This window comes from Elaeis guineensis, chromosome 1 (assembly GCF_000442705.2).
Source record: "Elaeis guineensis isolate ETL-2024a chromosome 1, EG11, whole genome shotgun sequence".
Classification (NCBI taxonomy): domain Eukaryota; kingdom Viridiplantae; phylum Streptophyta; class Magnoliopsida; order Arecales; family Arecaceae; genus Elaeis; species Elaeis guineensis.
This window is the reverse complement of record NC_025993.2, coordinates 175,655,947-175,673,446: the sequence shown is the minus strand read 5'-3', so window position 1 is coordinate 175,673,446 and position 17,500 is coordinate 175,655,947. Positions and strand designations below refer to the sequence as shown.

The following is a 17,500-nucleotide window of genomic DNA, read 5'->3' as shown; positions in this document are numbered from 1 at the left end:
ACATATACAAATATACATATATACATATACAGATATACATAAAAAGATATACAAATATATAGATATAGATACATATACAGATATACACATATACATGTACATATACATATATACACATATACACATACATATACATATACAAATACATATACATACACATATACATACACATATATATATGTATGTATGAATGTATGTATGTATATATACATATATATATATATATATATATATATATATATATATGTGTGTATGTATGAATGTATGTATGTATGTATACATACATGCATGCATGTATGGATGTGTGTGTGTGCGTGTGTGTGTGTGTGTGTGTGTGTATATATATATATATGTATATGTATGTATGTATATATCTATATATACATATATATATCTGTGTGTGTGTAAAGAAAAGGAAAAAAAAAAAAAAGGAAACATCTGAATTATCAAAAATAAAGGTGCAAACAAAATGAAAAAAGCAGTAGACAATCTACTTCAACATGCATATGCAAAGGCCATTAATTAGTGAAGTTCACTGAAATGGTATTTTAAACAAGCTGTCTTTGCACCGAAGTTCACTGAAATGGTATTTTAAATAAGCTGCCTTTGCACCATGAGGCTAATGAAAGGATCATTACATCAACAGAAGAATCAAAAAAAATGGTTGACTACATAATAAAACATTCTCCTAGTTTCACCAAGTTCAGCTATATGTTGCGTTTCCTGATCTTTCCTCTGCCTTTACCATGTTTCTTTCCTTTCTTCAATTTTAATTTCTTCTTTAACTTATTCTTACTTATACGTCCAATAGGCTTCAAGAGCGATTTGGACTGATCACCTTGCGAAGTTCCTCCATCAGTCATTTCCACATCTGCTCAAAAACAATTAAAATGGAACATCAAAAACGGAGACTGATGAACTATAAAACTATCTGAGACTAGATAAAAGCTTCCAGGGTAAGCACAGCATTCTCGTTAGAGCTGCACTAGCAACCTTTGATGGTGATCGCCGAAGGAACATTTAGGTGAGCATGAATACGGCTAGAGCCTGGTTGACAGGCTGATCTCTGACTACAAGTCAGATACAGGTACTAACAAACTCAACCAGCAGAGGAGGCGCCTCCCACATCAACAATAGCAATTCTTCAGCCTACAATGAAAAACTTGCATACCTAAACCACATAAGCAAATTATTCAAACTTAAATCTTTTCATTCTCAGCCTTAGATTCCATTTCTTGTTCTTATTGTTTGTCATAGATGGAAAACGATTGTAGCCTTCAAGTATGCCCATTTGGAAGAATCCACCTATGCAAGATATATTAACATGTTGCCTCTTGGACTACCTCTTTTATGTTCCTTTTTTTCCCCCCTTTGGTTGAGGAAGGAATCAAGCTCCAAATGAAGGCATACAAAGGACTAAGCACAAGGCTTAGGAATTACTGACTACCCCTTTATAAAATTTTAGTTCTCAATAAGAACCTATTTATATAATTTATGAGAACCAATACCTGTACTCTCATATCACCTACCTCCAGGTGAGTAACGGTCTGCAAAGTCCCATCCAAGTCTTCTTTGTTTTATTCCATCATTTTCCCCACCATTGATTCGAAAACTAGTACCCCATCCTCATCAAAGCTCACCATAGCCTATTTTACATGTCTAAAGATTTCAAATTTTATAGTCTTCCCTCGCTTTATCCTTATTATTTCTAAACATCCTCGATTGTGTTAATTTCTTATTCTATACTTCTCAATTATATTATTCCATAACATATTCACGTCAAAATCTTTATCTTTTCCATGACTGATTTTCCATAAATTCTATCTCTATGCGAAGTATCTTAACAAATTTGTTCTTTAAAAAAAAAAAAATTCTATTGAACCTACAGTAATTCCACCTAATCCTTGTTAACTTCCCATCCTCCAACAATATTAAAACTCATTGTTGGAGAATACCGACCGATCCCACTCATGCCGACTCATCATCGGGTCTACATATCCGACGCCCGACTTCACCGACCAACCGACCGACGGGTGCCATTACCGACCGACCGACGGGTGCCGTCACCGACCGATCGACGGCTATCGACCGATCGAGGATACGTCGGTCGGACAGACCTTTTCCGCTCTCCCAACCGACTGCACCATGGAATCCGATGCCCGACTCCTGCAACGTGCCCGACTGACTGTCGGAGGGGCCCAAATTTTCACGTGACGCCCCTCAGCTGGCCGCCGACCTATGGTCGGTCGGCTCCTCCAATCGCCGTACTACTGTCAGAGACTTTCAGTCCTGACAACGGCATGCGGCACCGCCGCCTAGGGGCATTATCCCACCTAAGACATGGTCAACCCTAGCGATTTGACAGCCCCACGGCGATTTGAAACCTTTACGGTGACTCTGACAGTCTTCAGTGAGTTGACAATTCTTCAATTGTCCGCGCCATTAATGACGGCGCCATACCATGCTCCACTATATATATCGGGGAAGGCAACAGTGCTAGAGGTCATTTCGAAAACTCTTGGGCTTGCTCCCTCTCTCTTTTTTCCTCTCTCGTTGAGCTCCTTGTTTTCTTTTCACTGTTGCCTAGTCTCCTCTCTGACTTGACCGTCGGAGGGTCCCCGCCGGAGCCACCTCCGGTCAGTGTGGACTTTCTTTTGCAGGCGCTCGTTCCCGACGACCAGACGATGAGGGGATTGGCCGTAACAGATTGGCACGCCAGGTAGGGGGAGCCAACGCTCATAGTGACGAGTTAGTGCTTCATTGACAGCACCAGGGATTGTAACCCCCACAGAATTCAAGATGACAAAGACAAGAGCTCAGCGATCGAGGGTCACCGGATTGGTGAGGCGCTCTTTCCGCCGGGAACAGGCCTCTCCTCCACCCTCCGCGGCGGAACCTAGCTCTCCGCACCCTGCGGTGACCACGGAGGCGTAGATCGCGGCGATCGTGCGGCAGATGACCGTGCTGACGGACGCGGTTAAAAGCCTTCAGCAACAACCGGTCCGACCGCCGCCATCACCGACCGAGCAACCGACGGCACGTCCGATGCCCTCCAGGAGCAGCCACCGATGCCCGCATCGGTCTCCGTCACCTCCGCAGGAGTACCTACCACAGCGCTCCTACCGAGAGGAGGAGGGGCGGCCGCGGCGCGACACCCATCGATCCCGACGGCATTCTCCCTCCCAGCTAGAACAAGCAAGGAAGGAGAAGCGACCGCGAACGCCGTCCGCCTCTCTCTCGGACTCTTCTGGAGACTCCACTCCTGGGGTCTCCCAGCACCGACGGACCGACGACTACGAACGCAGGTTCGAGAAAATCGACCGTCGGCTCGCACAGCTGCAGGTGGACGGACAGAAGTCTTCAAACGACGTCGACTTCCAGACCGCCCAACCTCTCTCCCGACTCATCCTTGACGAACCGATCTCCAGTCGGTTCAAGATGCCGCATGTGGAGCCTTACGACGGCTCCACCGATCCAATCGACCACCTGGAGAGCTACAAGGCTCTCATGACGATTCAAGGGGCAACCGATGCTCTCCTTTGCATCGGCTTCTCCGCCACACTCCGCAAAGCTGCCAGGGCCTGCTACTCTGATCTTCGATCGAAAAGTATCCACTCTTTCGGGCAGCTCGAGCATTCTTTCGTGGCCCACTTCAGCACCAGCCGGAAGCCGCCGCGAACGTCGGACAGCCTTTTCTCCCTCAAACAAAGAAAAAACAAGATGCTCTGACATTTCGTGATGCGATTCAACGCGGCCACGCTTGAGGTCCGGGACCTCAACGAAGACATGGCCATCTCGACCATGAAACGGGGGCTAAGGGCATCCCGGTTCACTTACTCCCTGACAAGACCCTCCTCCGGACGTATGCCGAACTATTGGAGCGCACGTACAAGTACATGCGTGCGGACGAAGAAGCCTCCGACCGGCGCTTGACCGAGTTCAAGGGCCCGAAGGAGAAGCGAAGAAAGGGTCGGGACCCCGCCGAACCTGGCAGGCCCCCGACCGACGGTCGGGTCTCGCCCCCACGACGGAACCAGAGGTCGCCCCGACGGCAGACTCCAAGGCCGACACGCCCCAGGTATGACTCCTACACTCCTCTCTCTGCTCTCCATGCACAGATTTTGATGGAGATCGAGGGGGAAGAGTATCTGCGACGGCCTCCGCCTCTGAAGGCAAAAGGCCTCGACCGACGGAAGTACTGTCGATTCCATCGGGGCCACGGCCACAATACCGAGCAATGCATCCAACTTAAGGATGAGATCGAAGCTCTCATCCGTCGGGGGTATCTCGATAAATTTCGGAGGAACCCGCCGACTCAACCAGTTGCCGACCGCCGACCCCAACCGACTGAAGAAGCGACGACTAATCAGCCAACGGCCGGGGTCATCAATATGATTTCCAAACGACTGGGCCCGGAGACGTCTGCTGGAGGGGAGCCGACGAAGAAGCTGCGCCCGGACGACGTAATTATCTTTACAGAAGAAGATGTTCGGGGCATCCAAACTCCCCACGATGACGCTGTTGTTGTCTCGACAACAATAGCGAACCATGATGTAAAAAGAATTTTTATAGATAATGGAAGTTCAACGAACGTTTTGTTTTACTCGACCTTCTCTCGGATGCGACTATCAACCGACCGACTCAAGAGCGTTTCTACACCCTTGATAGGCTTCGTTGGGGACGCTGTCATGATGGAAGGAGAAGTCACTCTCCCCATGACGGTCAGCACCGAACCACGACAAAGCACGGTCCATTTGACTTTTGCGGTCGTCCAAGTATCTTCGGCCTACAACGCCATACTTTGAAGACCCGGACTAAATGTCCTCAAGGCGATTGTCTCGACGTACCATCTCCTGGTTCGGCTCCTGACCAAAAATAGAGTCGGAGAGATGCGCAGAGACCAACAGCTCGCTCGTCGATGCTTCCAGATCTCCGCTCAAAGCGACGAGTTGAAGGGCTCCCTGACGATCGACAAACTAGACCAACGGGAGGAGAAAGAACGGGGTTCACCGGCCGAACAGCTCGTTCCCATCTCGGTAGCGAGGAATCCCGACCGAAAGGTATGGGTCGGGTCTCAACTACCCGACCCAGAACGACGACGGTTGGCGGAGTTGCTGAAGGCCAATGCCGACATATTTGCTTGGTCGGCAGCGGATATGTCGGGCATCCCTCCGAAAATAATAACGCACCGACTCAACATCGACCCGACGATGAGGTCGGTGAGGCAGAAGAAAAGATCTTTTGTTCCTGAAAGACAGAAGGCTATCGACGAAGAAGTGGACAAGCTACTCGAGACAGACTTCATCAGAGAAACTACATATCCCGATTGGCTCGTCAATGTTGTTATGGTGAAGAAAGCCAACGGAAAGTGGAGGATTTGCATCGACTACACCGACTTGAATCGGACCTGTCTGAAGGACAGCTTTCCACTTCCAAAGATCGACCAGCTGGTGGATGCGACGTTCGATTATCGACTGTTCAGCTTCATGGATGCCTTCATCGGGTACAATCAGATCCGGATGGCGCCCGAGGATGAGGAGCACACTGCCTTCGTGACCCCCAAGGGCTTCTACTGCTACAGGGTGATGCCCTTCGGGCTGAAGAACGTGGGAGCTACCTACCAACGACTCATCAATAAGGTCTTCAAAGACCAGATCGGGTGCAATATGGAAGTATATGTAGACGACATACTGGTAAAGAGTGCGCAGACTGCAGATCATGTCCGAGATCTCGAAGAAGCTTTTCACACTCTGCGACAACATCAAATGAAGCTGAATCTGATTAAGTGCGCTTTCGGAGTGACCTCGAGAAAGTTTTTCGGGTTCCTCATTTTTCAGCGTGGAATTGAGGCTAATCCTGAGAAAATAAAGGCAATCATCGACATGCGCCACCCGAACACCAAGAAGGAGGTCCAGCAGCTAAATGGGAAAATCGTTGCTCTCAGCCGATTCATCTCTCGATCGACCGAAAGATGCCTCCCGTTCTTCAAAACCCTGAGGCAGACGAAGGGCTTCTCTTGGTCGGATGAGTGCCGACGGGCCTTCGAGGATCTGAAGAGGTACCTGGCTTCTCCGCCGCTGCTTGTGAAGCCAGAGGTCGGGGAGACACTGTATCTCTATTTGGCCACCTCCCCCGAGGCGGTCAGTTCGGTGCTCATCCGAGAAAATGAGAGCCGAACCCATCAACCTATCTACTACACCAGCAAAGTACTCCACGGTGCTGAAGCTCGATATTTGAAAACAGAAAAGATGATTTTCGCCCTGACCATCTCCGCACAACGACTCCGCCCATACTTCCAGGCGCATGCCATTGTGGTCCTCACCAACCAGCCCTTGAGGGCGATATTGCACCGACTTGACACATCGGGATGACTGGCAAAGTAGACGATGAAGCTCAACGAGTTCGACATACAGTACCGATCGCGACCTGCCTTAAAGGCCCAGGTCCTGGCCGACTTCATCGCAAAATGCCCGACGACCGACCAAGGGTCGGAAGGCGTGACCCGGTCTCCACCTGGGTACTGCACATCGACGGAGCTTCAAACGCTCAGGGGAGCGGGGCTGGGCTCCTGCTCACCAACTCGGATGGGGTAGTCATCAAGTACGCCCTCCGATTCGACTTCAAAGCCTCCAATAATCAAGCCGAGTATGAAGCACTCCTCGCCAGCTTGAGAATGACGAAGGAACTTGAGATCAACAGCCTCCGGGTATTCTCCGATTCTCAGCTAATCGTGGGGTAGGTCAAAGGCGAATTCGAGGTGCGAGACCCAGTGATGACAAAATATCTCGAGAAAGTGAAGGATCTTATGGCGCGCCTCGGATATTTCGAGATCTCCCATATCCCCAGGTCGGAGAACGCCCGGGCCGACGCACTCTCTAGGCTGGCAATTCGGCTTTCGACTCTTTGGGCCGGATGTTCGTGAAAAATCTCGAGCGCCCGAGCATCGACAAGGTCGAGGAGGTGCTACAACTAACGGCTGAACCAAGCTGGATGGATCCGATTGTTCGGTACCTGACCGACGGGATCAGCCCTGAAGATCCCGCGGAGGCCAGACAGCTCCGATGGTCGGCCTCCCAATATGTGATCATGATTTATGTCACAAATTGACATAAAAAGTATCAATTAATATCTAAATTATCTAACTTTATTAGGAAATTGATACTTGTTATTATATTTTGCAGAAGAAGAGGTCATCAATAGAAAGAACAAGGAAAGAGGATTCCAACGGCGCAAATTTTATGCAAAACGGAGTTAAATTGACCCAGGAATTGAAGAATGAAGAAAGAAGACTCAATTGAATCAAACTCGAGTCAAATCAGGTCAAAATTGATCAAAAATCAACTGATTTGGTGATCTGGTTAGCCGCCTGGTCCACAGCAACAGGCACCTGGACCATGGACCCATCGGCGCACCATAAACCAGCTAATCAGCGAGTCTCGGCTCACCACAATGCATCGCGAGCTCGATCCACGCGCGCGGTCCAGGGCTCATGAGGAGAGAGAAGAAGGTCCGAAGGGCAACCTGGTAACTTCACATCACTCGATGGTCCGATCTTCTCTGATCAAGATCCAATGCTCCATATTTTTGCACCATCGGACGGCCACCATCGCAGTCGGTCAAGATCCAACCGTAATCAAAGCAATTGCAAGAATCAATAAATACTAGGACAACACGGGATCCTTTTGCAGCGCGATCCAACGGACGAAATCTTCCAGCACCTTGATCGGACAGTCTACGATGCATCCGACCTGATTCCATCTCTGCAGCGCGATCCAACGGCAGCGCTTCACCTAGATCGTGATCCGACGGCCCAGAATCACTTTCAGCTTGATTTATTAGATGAATTGGGTCCTTTAGATGAAGATCGGACGGCTGAAACAATTTCTAGAATTTTTTGATGGATTTAAGTGCTTTTTGAGCTAGATTTGAGCCCCTAAACCCCCTAACAGCCCTCTAAAACCTCTTAGTCCCACATCTAAAGTTTTGAAAACCTTATAACCCCCAAATACCTATAAAAAGCCCCTAAAGGCCCTTGTTTTAATGGATTCTGGCCTTCCGATCAAGCTTGTAACCCTAGATAGTGGGGTTTTTAGCTTTCTTCTCAAGCCTCAAGCTTTGAGATTTTTGTAATAATTTTTTTTTATATAAAATCTTAATTTTATGTAATTTTATCTCTTTACATTATGCAATTTATTTTTCTTGCAATTAGGATAGTTTAATTTATGCAATTTAATTTTATGCAATTAGGTTAGTTTAAATTATGCAGTTTAAATTTATGCAATTAGGATAGTTTAATTTATGAAATTAGGGTAGTTTATTTTTTTGTATTTAAATTTTGCAAGTAGATTTAGATCATGTCTAGCTAAGCATCCCTTCTAGGGTTTGCGATGAAGCTAGATCATGAGTAGGGGTTTTACATAGGGTTCTTTCTTTTTCTTAGGGTTTCTTTTTCTTCCTCTTTTGCCAAAAATTTTTGATGAACTACAGTTGGGTCAGAGTCCCTTCATAGTTCATGCTTGATTCAGTGCATAGGAGGAGAAAACCCTAAAGGATCCTAGTTACTACTCCCCTGTAAAGAATCTTAATGGGTTATCGTTGGGCCTTAGTCCCTTCATAATTTATGCTTGGGAAAGACAAGAGGAGTAGTCGTTAGGATCAATAAGAAAAATTCTAGGTAGAATTCTCTAATCTAGATCTAGTGGATTCAAAACCCTAGATCCTTAGTCTTATTGTCTTTAGCAAATAACTTTCGATTTTCGATTTTCGTTAAAGCTCGCATTGAGCATAGATTTGAAAATCGTTTTTAAACCAAGTCTCTGTGGGATCGATCCGTACTCGCTGGTCGTGCTACTCTGCACACTGTGTGCTTGCGGTTTTATTTATAAATTTTAAGATTTGCACATCAAGTTTTTGGCGCCGTTGCCGGAGATTTGACGTTTTAAATTATTTTCAAATATTTGTTCTTCGTGCTTTATAACTCTCTTTCTTTTTCCTTTAGGTTTGTAGATTTAGTTGGTGATTGCTGGAAAACTCAGGTACGCTTCTATTTTCTTTTTTATTATTTTTAGTTAATTCTTTTCCTTTTAGACCTAATCATTTGAATTTACTTAATCACAAAAAAAAAACAAAACAAAAGACATTTCATAATCGTGAAGTAAAATATCAAAATAAAAAAAAAATTCTAAATTAAAATCTTTTACATTCTTGATCATCTTGTTTATTTGCATTTGCATTTTCATAATTAATCTAAGGACATCAACCCATTAACAAGATAAGGTGGGGATTTCATTACCCTTCCTTAGCCCAAAAATCATCTCCATCATATTGCATTACCTAGATCTTTAATCTTAAAATCAATTAGACGTCAACCTTAAGGAATTCGAGCTCAATAGGACAAGGAACCCTAAAAGTTCTACCAAGTTTGAGTTGTTTGATTAATTGGTGTCTAGGCAAGTCCCTGAGGGTGGTTTGTTAAATTGGTTCAGTTGCTGGCCTGGCTAACTCGTTTGGTGTCTAGAAAGGCAACGATGAGTGAACCTCCCACCTCTTATACTTACCTGGCTAACTAGTTGATCAATCTCCACTTGGAAGGCTTGAAGGGTCATCTTGGAACAGTTAGGAGCTGTCTAGATTTAGGTTAACCCTAGGATAGATTGAGTATAATTTATTGTTTCACTTGTTTGAAAAATAAAAAAAAATTATTAAAATTTAAATTAATTTGGTTACTTTTCTTTAGATTTAGGACTCCTTAGGATCTTTTCTTTAGAACTTTTTCTCTTTTCTTTCTTTTTCTTATACATAAAAATTTTTATAAAAAAAAATTATATAAACATCGAGAACCGTACACCTCGTGTGTGGAGAAGAGTGTCGGGTCGTCTAGTTAGAATTGAGTCAATTTCTGTTGTTCCAATAGCTGAACCAATCCAACCCATGACCCTTAAGGATTTGTGTTATCCAGTTGGCTCCATCCAACCATCTTGTATCAGGTTGCCACAACCCACAGCTAACAATTTTGAAATCAAACCTCAAATCATAAATATGCTTCCAAAATTCATAGGATTAGAGGATGCTTATATATTTATTAGAGAATTTGAGGAGGTATGTGCAACCATGAAACTGCAATTAACAGAGGATGAGGTCAAACTTAGATTAATCAACTTTGCCCTTAAGGATAATGCTAAGAAGTGGCTTTATAGTCTGCCAAACCATTCTGTCACTACCTGGGAGGGCTTTGTGAGAATATTTTTGAAAAAGTATTTCCCCCATCATAAAACAGCTAGGATTAGGAATGAAATAAATCAATTTTACCAACTAGCTGGTGAATCATTTTGGAAGTACTTTGATCGTTTCAAGAATCTTTTGACCCAATACCCACACCATGGAATAGAAACTTGGAGACTATGCCAGATCATCTATGAGGGGTTAGATTCAAACTCAAGAATCATGCTAGAGTCCATGTGCCAAGGCCAATTTATGGACAAAGAAACTACTGAAGCTTGGCAATTCTTAGAAGACCTAGCCGAGAAAAATTTACAGTGGGAAACAACTAGGGAACCTGATAAAGCTATACCTTCAAGAGGAGGAATGCATCAAATTCAACCAACCCTAGCATCAGAGGCCAAGATTGCAACCTTAACACGTAGATTGGAAGCCTTAGAATTACCGAGACCAGCCAATGTAAATCAAATATCTGCACCCATGTGTAAAGGGTGCAATGCACCAGACCATATCTTAGAAGAATGTTCCTACTCGAATGAGTGTGCACAGGTGAATGCCACCTATCAAGGACCATTGAACAATCCTTATGCACCCACATATAACCCAGGTTGGAGGAATCACCCGAATTTCTCATGGTCCCAGAATCCTAATGTAGGCAATCCAAATTTCAATCAGCAAAATCTAAGGTCCAACCCAGTGATGAACAATCCGCCAGGCTTCCATGATAATGACAAGAAAATTACCTCTTTAGAGAAAAGCCTAGAAGCCATGATGAAGACACATACCAGTTTTATGCAAACCACGGGTCAACTCATAAATAATAACACCCAAGCTATAGCCCATCTGGAAATGCAAGTAAGTCAGCTAGCTTCGACCATTAGTGAACGAGAACATGGTAGGTTACCTAGCCAACCTGAGCCAAATCCTAGGAACCAAAATGGTCCACGACCCCAACAAGAAAACCAAGTTAATGGTGTAAATGCCATTCATACTTTAAGATCGAAAAAAAATAGACAATAAGGTAGTTGCACTTGATGATATAGAGGACTCATCTGCCGAGTCACCTTCTAAAACTACTACCTTTCAACCTCAAGCACCAGAAACTGAAAATTCACCTAGTCCAGTACTTAAAATCCTAGAGCTCCTTTTCCAAACAGACTGAAATCCAATAAATCTGAACATTTAGACAAAATTTTAGAAGTATTTAAACAAGTCCAAGTTAATATTCCTCTTTTAGATATAATCCATCAGGTTCCAACTTATGCCAAATTTTTAAAAGATCTTTGCACTAGGAAAAGAACCACTAATGTACCAAAGAAAGTATTTTTGGCTGCAAGTGTCAGTTCATACCTATCTAGCCATGTGCCAATTAAATATAAGGACCCTGGAGCTCCAACAATTTCTTGTGTTATTGGAGAAACCAATATAAAAAAGCCTTGCTAGATCTAGGAGCTAGTGTGAATATCCTTCCATATTCGGTGTATGAACAACTAGGATTAGAAAAACTTCAACCTACTGGGATCACATTACAGTTAGCCGATAGATCTCTCAGGATCCCTAAGGGAATGGTCGAGGATGTTCTGATAAAGGTTGAAAATTTTATTTTTCCTGTAGATTTTATTGTTTTAGAGACTGAGCCAGTTGCGAATCCTAAAGGACATATACCTGTCATTTTAGGAAGACCATTCTTAGCTACGACCAATGCTGAAATCAATTGTCGAAATGGTCTAATGAAGTTATCCTTTGGGAATATGACCATTGAGCTTAATGTTTTTAACTTAGAACAGGAATCCTCTTCTCATGCTGATGTCAATGTAGTCCAAGATGGTATTTATGAATCCATTGACATTAGTGATGATGAATCGACCTAAGTCTAACCCCTGGTTAATCCATGAGTCTGAGGATGTCAATGAAATACTTAAAGAAAATCAGATTAATCAGGAATCGACACTTCCTACTGAACCAATCATTGAGATGGTGAATCATCACCTAAACATCGATAGAGGAAGCACCCATTTTAGAACTGAACCCCTCCAGAACATCTCAAGTATGCATATCTAGACCAAAGAAACTTTGCCTGTATTATTGCATCAGGCATTTTTTGGTCCTAGATATGCATACTTGAGATGTTCTGGAGGGTTCAGTTCTAAAATGGGTGCTTCCTCTATCGATGGTTTAGGTGATGAGTTCACCATCTCAATGATTGGTTCAGTAGGAAGTGTCGATTCCTGATTAATCTGATTTTCTTTAAGTATTTCATTGACATCCTCAGACTCATGGATTAACCAGGGGTTAGACTCTAGGTCGACTTCATCATCACTAATGTCAATGGATTCATAAATACCATCTTGGACTACATTGACATCAGCATGAGAAGAGGATTCCTGTTCTAAGTTAAAAACATTAAGCTCAATGGTCATATTCCCAAAGGATAACTTCATTAGACCATTTCGACAATTGATTTCAGCATTGGCCGTAGCTAAGAATGGTCTTCCTAAAATGACAGGTATATGTCCTTTAGGATTCGCAACTGGCTCAGTCTCTAAAACAATAAAATCTACAGGAAAAATGAAATTTTCAACCTTTATCAGAACATCCTCGACCATTCCCTTAGGGATCCTGAGAGATCTATCGGCTAACTGTAATGTGATCCCAGTAGGTTGAAGTTTTTCTAATCCTAGTTGTTCATACACCGAATATGGAAGGATATTCACACTAGCTCCTAGATCTAGCAAGGCCTTTTTTATATTGGTTTCTCCAATAACACAAGAAATTGTTGGAGCTCCAGGGTCCTTATATTTAATTGGCACATGGCTAGATAGGTATGAACTGACACTTGCAGCCAAAAATGCTTTCTTTGGTACATTAGTGGTCCTTTTCCTAGTGCAAAGATCTTTTAAAAATTTGGCATAAGTTGGAACCTGATGGATTATATCTAAAAGAGGAATATTAACTTGGACTTGTTTAAATACCTCTAAAATTTTGTCTAAATGTTCAGATTTATTGGATTTCAGTCTGTTTGGAAAAGGAGCTCTAGGACTTTTAAGTACTGGACTAGGTGAATTTTCAGTTTCTGGTGCTTGAGGTTGAAAGGTAGTAGTTTTAGAAGGTGACTCGGCAGATGAGTCATCTATATCATCAAGTGCAACTACCTTATTGTCTATTTGTTTTCCTGATCTTAAGGTATGAATGGCATTTACACCATTAACTTGGTTTCCTTGTTGGGGTCGTGGACCATTTTGGTTCCTAGGATTTGGCTCAGGTTGGCTAGGTAACCTACCATGTTCTCGTTCACTAATGGTCGAAGCCAGCTGACTTACTTGCATTTCCAGACGGGCTATAGCTTGGGTGTTATTATTTATGAGTTGACCCGTGGTTTGCATAAAGCTGGTATGTGTCTTCATCATGGCTTCTAGGCTTTTCTCTAAAGAGGTAATTTTCTTGTCATTATCATGGAAGCCTGGCGGGTTGTTCATCACTGGGTTGGACCTTAGATTTTGCTGATTGAAATTTGGATTGCCTACATTAGGATTCTGGGACCATGAGAAATTCGGGTGATTCCTCCAACCTGGGTTATATGTGGGTGCATAAGGATTGTTCAATGGTCCTTGATAGGTGGCATTCACCTGTGCACACTCATTCGAGTAGGAACATTCTTCTAAGACATGGTCTGGTGCATTGCACCCTTTACACATGGGTGCAGATATTTGATTTACATTGGCTGGTCTCTGTAATTCTAAGGCTTCCAATCTACGTGTTAAGGTTGCAATCTTGGCCTCTGATGCTAGGGTTGGTTGAATTTGATGCATTCCTCCTCTTGAAGGTGTAGCTTTATCAGGTTCCCTAGTTGTTTCCCACTGTAAATTTTTCTCGGCTAGGTCTTCTAAGAATTGCCAAGCTTCAGTAGTTTCTTTGTCCATAAATTGGCCTTGGCACATGGACTCTAGCATGGTTCTTGAGTTTGAATCTAACCCCTCATAGATGATCTGGCATAGTCTCCAAGTTTCTATTCCATGGTGTGGGCATTGGGTCAAAAGATTCTTGAAACGATCAAAGTACTTCCAAAATGATTCACCAGCTAGTTGGTAAAATTGATTTATTTCATTCCTAATCCTAGCTGTTTTATGATGGGGAAATATTTTTTTAAAAATATTCTCACAAAGCCCTCCCAGGTAGTGACAGAATGTTTGGCAGACTATAAAGCCACTTCTTAGCATTATCCTTAAGGGCAAAGTTGATTAATCTAAGTTTGACCTCATCCTCTGTTAATTGCAGTTTCATGGTTGCACATACCTCCTCAAATTCTCTAATAAATATATAAGCATCCTCTAATCCTGTGAATTTTGGAAGCATATTTATGATTTGAGGTTTGATTTCAAAATTGTTAGCTGTGGGTTGTGGCAACCTGATACAAGATGGTTGGATGGAGCCAACTGGATAACACAAATCCTTAAGGGTCATGGGTTGGATTGGTTCAGCCATTGGAACAACAGGAATTGACTCAATTCTAACTAGACGACCCGACACTCTTCTCCACACACGAGTGTACGGTTCTCGATGTTTATACAATTTTTTTTTTTATAAAATTTTTATGTATAAGGAAAAGAAAGAAAAGAGAAAAAGTTCTAAAGAGAAGATCCTAAGGAGTCCTAAATCTAAAGAAAAGTAACCAAATTAATTTAAATTTTAAATTTTTTTTTTTTTCAAACAAGTGAATCAATAAATTAAACTCAATCTATCCTAGGGTTAACCTAAATCTAGACAGCTCCTAACTGTTCCAAGATGACCCTTCAAACCTTCCAAGTGGAGATTGATCAACTAGTTAGCCAGGTAAGTATAAGAGGTGGGAGGTTCACTCATCGTTGCCTTTCTAGACACCAAACGAGTTGGCCAGGCCAGCAACTGAACCAATTTAACAAACCACCCTCAGGGACTTGCCTAGACACCAACTAATCAAACAACTCAAACTTGGTAGAACTCTTAGGGTTCCTTGTCCTATTGAGCTCGAATTCCTTAAGGTTGACGTCTAATTGATTTTAAGATTAAAAGTCTAGGTAATGCAATATGATGGAGATGGTTTTTGGGCTAAGGAAGGGTAATGAAATCCCCACCTTATCTTGTTAATGGGTTGATGCCCTTAGATTAATTATGAAAATGCAAATACAAATAAACAAGATGACCAAGAATGTAAAAGATTTTAATTTAGAATTTTTTTTTTATTTTGATATTTTACTTCACGATTATGAAATGTCTTTTGTTTTGTTTTATATATTTTTTTTTTGTGATTAAGTAAATTCAAATGATTAGGTCTAAAAGCAAAAGTAATTAACTAAAAATAATAAAAGAGAAATTAGAAGCGTACCTGAGTTTTCCAGCAATCACCAACTAAATCTAGAAACCTAAAGAAAAAAAAGAGAGTTATAAGCACGAAGAACAAATATTTGAAAATATTTAAAACGCCAAATCCCCGGCAACGGCGCCAAAAACTTGATGTCAAATCTTAAAATTTGTAAATAAAACCGCAAGCGCACGTGTGCAGAGTAGCACGACCAGCGAGTACGGGTCGATCCCACAGAGACTTGGTTTTAAAAATGATTTTCAAATCTATGCTCAAGTGAGCTTTAACAAAAATCGAAAGTCGAAAGTTGTTTGCTAAAGACAATAAGACTAAGGATCTAGGGTTTTTGAATCCACTAGATCTAGATTAGGGAATTCTACCTAAATTTTTCTTATTGATCCTAACGACTACTCCTCTTGTCTTTCCCAAGCATAGATTATGAAGGGACTAAGGCCCAACGATAACCATCAAGATTCTTTACAGGGGAGTAGTAACTAGGATCCCTTAGGGTTTTCTCCTCCTATGCACTGAATCAAGCATGAACTATGAAGGGACTCTGACCCAACTGTAGTTCATCAAAAATTCTTGGCAAAAGAGGAAGAAAAAGAAACCCTAAGAAAAAGAAAGAACCCTATGTAAAATCCCTACTCATGATCTAGCTTCATCGCAAACCCTAGAAGGGATGCTTAGCTAGACATGATCTAAATCTACTTCAAAATTTAAATACAGAAAAATAAACTACCTAATTTCATAAATTAAACTATCCTAATTGCATAAATTTAAACTGCATAATTTAAACTAACCTAATTGCATAAAATTAAATTGCATAAATTAAACTATCCTAATTGCAAGAAAAATAAATTGCATAATGTAAAGAGATAAAATTGCATAAAAATAAGATTTTATATAAAAAAAAATTATTACAAAAACCTCAAAGCTCGAGGCTTGAGAAGAAAGCTAAAAACCCCACTATCTAGGGTTACAAGCTTGATCGGAAGGAAGAATCATTAAAACAAGGGCCTTTGGGGGCTTTTTATAGGCATTTGGGGGTTATAAGGTTTTCAAAACTTAGATGTGGGACTAAGAGTTTTAGAGGGCTGTTAGGGGGTTTAGGGGCTCAAATCTCGCTCAAAAAGCACTTAAATCCATCAAGAAACCCTAGAAATTGTTTCAGCCGTCCGATCTTCATCTAAAGGACCCAATTCATCTAATAAATCAAGCCGGAAGCGATTCTGGGCCGTCGGATCACGATCTGGGTGAAGCGCTGCCGTTGGATCGGCTGCAGAGATGGGATCAGGTCGGATGCATCGGACCGTCCGATCAAGGGCTGGAAGATTTCGTCCGTTGGATCGCGCTGCAGAAGGATCCCGTGTTGTCCTAGTGTTTATTGATTCTTGCAATTGCCTTGATTACGGTTGGATCTTGACCGGCTGCGATGGTGGCCGTCCGATGGTGCAAAAATATGGAGCGTTGGATCTTGATCAGAGAAGATCGGACCATCGAGTGATGTGAAGTTACCAGGTTGCCCTTCGGACCTTCTTCTCTCTCCTCATGAGCCCTGGACCGCGCGCGTGGATCGGGCTCGCGATGCGTTGCGGTGAGCCGAGACTCCTGATTGCTGGTTTAGGGCCGATGGGTCCATGGTCCAGCGCCTGTTGCTGTGGACCAGGCGGCTAACCAGATCACCAAATCAGTTGATTTTTGATCAATTTTGACCTGATTTGACTCGGGTTTGACCCAATTGAGTCTTCTTTCTTCATTCTTCAATTTCTGGGTCAATTTAACTCCGTTTTGCATAAAATTTGCGCCGTTGGAATCCTCTTTCCTTGTTCTTTCTATTGATGATCTCTTCTTCTGCAAAATATAATAACAAGTATCAATTTTCTAATAAAGTTAGATAATTTAGATATTAATTGATACTTTTTATGTCAATTTGTGACATAA

The 17,500-nt window shown here is 42.5% G+C and overlaps 2 non-coding genes across 2 annotated transcripts; one reads left to right on the top strand and one right to left on the bottom strand.

Annotated features, from left to right (window-relative positions):
• Positions 1–10,278: 10,278 nt before the first annotated feature.
• On the bottom strand, positions 10,279–10,385 carry LOC140854978 (small nucleolar RNA R71). Its single transcript, XR_012138071.1, has one exon. It is a non-coding gene; the product is annotated as a small nucleolar RNA R71 (small nucleolar RNA).
• Positions 10,386–14,226: 3,841 nt separating this feature from the next.
• On the top strand, positions 14,227–14,333 carry LOC140854937 (small nucleolar RNA R71). Its single transcript, XR_012138031.1, has one exon. It is a non-coding gene; the product is annotated as a small nucleolar RNA R71 (small nucleolar RNA).
• Positions 14,334–17,500: the final 3,167 nt, after the last annotated feature.